The sequence below is a fragment of the Canis lupus genome, chromosome X (assembly GCF_003254725.2).
Source record: "Canis lupus dingo isolate Sandy chromosome X, ASM325472v2, whole genome shotgun sequence".
NCBI classification, from domain to species: domain Eukaryota; kingdom Metazoa; phylum Chordata; class Mammalia; order Carnivora; family Canidae; genus Canis; species Canis lupus.
This window is the reverse complement of record NC_064281.1, coordinates 37953844-37959843: the sequence shown is the minus strand read 5'-3', so window position 1 is coordinate 37959843 and position 6000 is coordinate 37953844.

Genomic DNA, 6000 nt, shown 5'->3' with positions numbered 1-6000 from the left:
CTACTTGCAGAAGGAGGATATTTCTTGAGAGAACAACACGTGCCAACAAATCAGGGTTTTCCTCCAGTCTTCACTATATTAATGAAACGTTTGGGTATAATCTGCCATAAATGTGTAAGAGCATTGGCCTTTTCTTTAATTCAATTATGAGCGTCACTTCAAATTTCTCATTGATTAGAGCCGTTGTGTGCCCTCTGATATTAATACCATCTTCTCGGGGGCACCTGGGTGGCTCAGTGGTTGAGCGTCTGCCTTCAGCTCAGGGCGTGATCCCGGGGTCCTGGGATCAAGTCCCACATCGGGCTCCCTGCGTGGAGCCTGCTTCTCCCTCTGCCTGTGTCTCTGCCTCTCTCTGTCTCTGTGTGTCTCTCATGAATAAATAAATAAAATCTTTAAAAAAAAATACCATCTTCTCACTTGGCAGACAGAACTTTTTAAATTTGGTGACTACGGTGAATGTGGACATGAGCCAAGGAAGGATTTGTTGCTCTAGCCGTCAATCCCTTCAGGAGCTGCTTCAGCTACAGGGTCACCTTGCCCAAGGGCATGTTCTTCTAGAGGTGGCTCGGATCCAGAAACTGATGGAAGTTGGGGGGTCTAAGACCCTGGCCATCCTGGCTCGATGAAAGACAACGTTAGCAGGCAGTTCTAGCTCCAGAGGCTGGGTTGACTGAGGCATGCCACCTCCATGTGTCTTTGGGCCCAAGCTTGCCCCCACCCCGGACCCCTTGCTCCCACAGGTGCTGACCTGCGCCAATACCTGCGCCACAAGCTCCACCTTAGCATCTGACTCTTGGGAACCAAGCCTACGGCAGTAATTCTTACTTCTTTTAGTGGCCTATAAAAAAGGAGACAAGTGTGTTTAAGCCATCTAATCTCATTACATGCGTGGTCCATAATACGTGGGGTTCACATCAATGTTTGTGCTTCCTTTGAAAGCATAGTTTAAACATATATGCCAGCACCCACCGTGCGTCAGCTAGAATGCCAAGAGCTGGAGAAACTGAGGTTAAAAAAAAAAAAGAGCCATAGCCTTGCTTTTAATAGGTACCCAGGCCAGAGAGACGGAGAGCTAACTATAAGTGATAATCAACCGAGCAGATAGTCTTGTGTGCTTGGCTTTAAGGCAGCCATCTTGGAAGTAAGGAGAAACATGACTTTAGATACAACATCGGCATTTGTACAGCATTTGCACAGATAGGATGTCATCTGGCTTTCAGAATATCCTTATGGAATAAGTTAATTATTACAAAAATCGTACAGATAAGAAACCGGAAGTTGACTTTTGACCTTAAAGTCTTGTGCTTTCTTTGCCATTTCTAAACGCCTCCTTTTTCTTTTTTCAAAAGCATGTGGGCAGAAGGAAAGATGCTCCAAACCACTTTGTGTCAGAACACGTCAGTTCTCATTAGCAAACTGTGATTCCAGAACATACACAGAGCGCACAGGACCTTGACCCAGTAGAACTTCAGAGAATATACTATTCTAATATAAACATCTGGGGAAAATAAGTACGTTCCAAATTAAATTACATGAGGCCAAAGCTGTGCTTATGACTTTAAAATCCTATCACATTTGGCTGTAATTTTTTTTTTAAGATTGTATTTATTTATTCATGAGAGATGTACAGAGAGAGGCAGAGACACAGGCAGAGGGAGAAGCAGGCTTCTCACCGGGAGCCTGACTCGATCCCCAGACCCTGGGATCACACCCTGGGCCAAAGGCAGACACTCAAACGCTGAGCCACCCAGGCGTCCCTGGCTATAATCTTTTGAGTAGCTTCAATGTTCCAGTGTTAGACGAACATGTTAGCTTGAATGTTCTATTTTAAAATTGTTGAGAGTTGGACAGGGCTCCCTAGGAGCAGTTTGACTTGTGTCATCACCATCATCATCTTTTTGTCACCATTGTTGTCAACCTTGAATAACAGCGTATAATGAAGCAGACATCGTGATTAGCATTTTCTCTACTTTATCTCATTTAATCCTCCCACCTGACCTTGAGGTTAATATTACCCTTACTTTACAGTTGGTAGGAATAAGTGCTGTGGTTTTGAATCACTCACACTTTTTTCTGGCATCCCAGAGTTCTTTATTATCTTCAAAATCATCACCAAAAGTAACATTGTCGTCATCATCGCAAAGCGTATATCCAGTATCTGTACATGCATATGTGCTGTGGAAATACATTTCAAGAGGTAAGTTCTCTCCTTGTAAGAGCTGGCATTCTAAAACCCTGCTTATGGTTTTAAATAACCAAATTCTTCACAATGCGTTCTCTTCTATTTTGGTCTACACCAGCAATGTGTTTTCCCATAATCCTAACATCCAATTATTTCCTTTTTCGCATTGGGACAATCTCATTCCCTTGTCCTTATTTGATTCCACAGTTCCATTTGTGATTCATGACTTTTTAGGTACCTGTTGTTGGAAGAGGCCATGAGAAACGAGAGTGCTAACATCAACACCAGTCTGAGAAGGAAAACGGAAGGCATGAAGTTCAACTCTCGCTTTATAGAGGTTTTTGATTCCGTGTCTTCTGACTTCTCAACCAGGGCTCATGCCATTGGCTAATACTATGTTCCCGATTCTTCTGGAAAGACAGTTTCTCGTGAACAACGCAAAAGCACTCGCCAATGTTGCGTTGAAACTCACATCCTAAGATTTTGTTTGACTGTTTGCCCACTTTCACTGACTAATTCATAGTGCTTGGCACACACACTGTTGCATGTTAAGAGCATGAACTCTGGGGCCAGACTGCCCGAGTTCACATCCCTGATCTGCTGTTTGTGACTTTCAAGCAAGTTATTTGGCCTTTTTGTGCCTTGGATTCCTTGGCCTCTGTAAGTATGTATAAATTCCATGATATCATTATGAGGAGTAAATGAGTTAGTGGATGATGTGGAGAAACCTAGAACCATTCATAGTTCAAGCAAGTCATAACTTCTCAAACATGGCTTTGCTTAAGCTCAACATTATTATTTTTATTTTTATTTTTATTTATTTACTTTTTAAAAAAGATTTATTTATTTATTCTTGATAGACATAGAGAAAGAAAGAAAGAGAGAGAGAGAGAGAGAGAGAGAGAGAGGCAGAGACACAGGAGGAGGGAGAAGCAGGCTCCATGCTGGGAGCCTGACTTGGGACTTGATCCCGGGACTCCAGGATCGCGCCCTGGCCCAAAGACAGGCACTAAACCGCTGAGCCACCCAGGGATCCCCTCTTTTTTTTTTTTTTTTTTAGATTTTATTTATTTATTCATGAGAGAGGCAGAGACATAGGCAGAGACACAGGCAGAGGGAGAAGCAGGCTCCCTGTGTGGAGCCTGATGCGGGACTCAATCTCAGGACCCTGGGATCACGACCTGAGCCGAAGGCAGACGCTCAACCACTGAGCCACCCAGGCATCCCAAGCTCGACATTATTCTTGACCATATCTTTCCCCAGCAACAAGTACGCATTCTTAAGATTCCTTGTTATATGACTGTACAATAAAAAGGTTTTATTTTCTGTAAAGTTATGGTACTACATTGATAGAAAGAAATCAGAGCTGGTTGTAATTTTATCGCTGAAGTTTTAGCTTAAACTATTAGATCATTTTATTTGCCCTCCTATGAGCCTGAGTCAGGCTTATATGGAAACAACCAAAGCAGTGAAATGTGCAAGTTTCTCAAGACTTCTTCTGGGAAATTAATTTGCTCTGAAAGAAGTGTATGGCCTTCTTATCCTCCAATTATCCAATTATTCTCAGAAACACTGTCCTCTCTCCCTTCTTCCCTCTACTCCCCACCCCCCTTGACAATTCCCCTTACAGCTCCAGCTAACAAGCCTTGTCTAAAGTGTGCTCTGAGTGCTGACTTGCTGAAAGAGCCGCAGAAAGACACGTTTTTCATTAAATTTAAATTTGGGAACACCAGAGAGTCACGGTCTACATGTTCCATTCCAAGTCAGGAAGGACTGTAGTAAATAGTACAAATTCGGGCATCTATTCCTTACGTTAATTTCTATTTTTCTAAAATAGCAGTCTTTCACCCAGAGCCAGACACCTTTGTAGCAAGTCTTGGATTTGAACAAAGAGTAGAATATCATATTAAAATTGGAAAATTGTAGGGGCGCCTGGGTGGCTCAGTCGGTTAAACAGCTGCCTTCAGCTCAGGTCATGCTCCCAGGTCCTGGGATCGAGCCGGGTGTTCGGCTCCTTCCTCAGCGGGGAGCCTGCTTCTCCCCATGCCCCACTCCCCATTCAGGCTCCCTCTCTCTCAAATAAATAAATAAAATCTTTAAAGTAAAATAAAATTGGGACATTACAAGTCTATATTACCTAAATCCATACTGCCTAATAGAAATTTAATGTGAGCCACATAAATCATTTTAAATTTTGTAGTAGCTATATATATATAAAATTGATTTTGACAACATATTTTACTTAATCCAATATATCCTGAATATTATAATCTTGTCATATAATCAATAGGAAGACCTATTAATGAGATATTTTACATTATTTTTTATACCAAGTCTTTAAAATTGGGTGTTTATTTTACACTCACAGTGCATGACAATTCAAACTATATATTATTTTTGAGATTTCATGGATGTACTGAAATCCCTGAGGAAAATGGCAGATATGCTGGGCGAGTCTAAGAACATAAGCAGCGAGGATGAGCCTTCAAATTATGAATGAGCCATCTTGGAACCTGGCAAGAAATTATTACTTAGGGACACCTGGGTAGCTCAGGTCATGATCCCGGGGTCCTGGAATCGAGTCCCGCATCGGGGTCCCCTCAGGGAGCCTACTTCTCCCTCTGCCTATGACTCTGCCTGCCTCTCTCTGTGTCTCTCATGAAATACCCACCATTTGCTTCGACGTGGATGGAACTGGAGGGTATTATGCTGAGTGAAGTAAGTCAATCAGAGAAGGACAAACATTGTATGTTCTCATTCATTTGGGGAATATAAAAAAATGGTGAAAGGGAATAAAGGGGAAAGGAGAGAAAATGAGTGGGAAATATCAGAGAGGGTGAGAGAACATGAGAGACTCCTAACTCTGGGAAACGAACAAGGGGTGGTGGAAAGGGAGGTGGCCGGGGGGTGGGGGTGACTGGGTGACGGGCACTGAGGGGGGCACTTGACAGGATGAGCACTGGGTGTTATGCTATATGTTGGCAAATTGAACTCCAATAAAAAAGATAAAAAAATTAAAAAATGAATAAATTAAAAACATCTTTTTTAAAAAAGCAGTTGCTTGGACATTTCAGAGACTTTATTGTCAGTGTGGCTTCACCCAACGGTGCTCTAGGAGTCAAGAAACCTGAATGTGCTCCTGGCTCTACCACTAACCAGCTATGTGATCCAGAGTGTATCACTTATGCTTGGCACTACTGGGTTTTCTCATACCAGATTATCGTGTGCTCACTTCGGCAGCACGTATATTCTCATACCAGATTATGAAAATCTCTTCCCACATTATGAATACTCTAGCTACACACACACACACACACACACACACATGCACACACTCACACACACCCCTGCTCTAACACTTACTTATTCTGAAGGTAAAGAAGATTTTCTTTAAAAAAATTGAACTAGGGATCCCTGGGTGGCGCAGCGGTTTGGCGCCTGCCTTTGGCCCAGGGCCGGATCCGGGAGACCCTGGATCGATTCCCACGTCGGGCTCCCGGTGCATGGAGCCTGCTTCTCTCTGCCTGTGTCTCTGCCTCTCTTTCTCTCTCTGTGACTATCATAAATAAATAAAAATTAAAAAAAAAATAAAATAAAATAAAAAAATAAAAAAATTGAACTATAGTTGATACATAATGCATTAATTTCAGGTGTACAAAAGAGTCATTTGACAAGTCTATATGTTGTGCTATGCTCGCCACAAATGTAGCAACTGTCAATCTAAAGGAGCCTTTAAAAAAAATCTGTTCCTGGGGATGCCTGGGGGAATCACTCAGTTGGACATTCAACTCTTGGTTTTGGCTCAGGTCATGATCTCA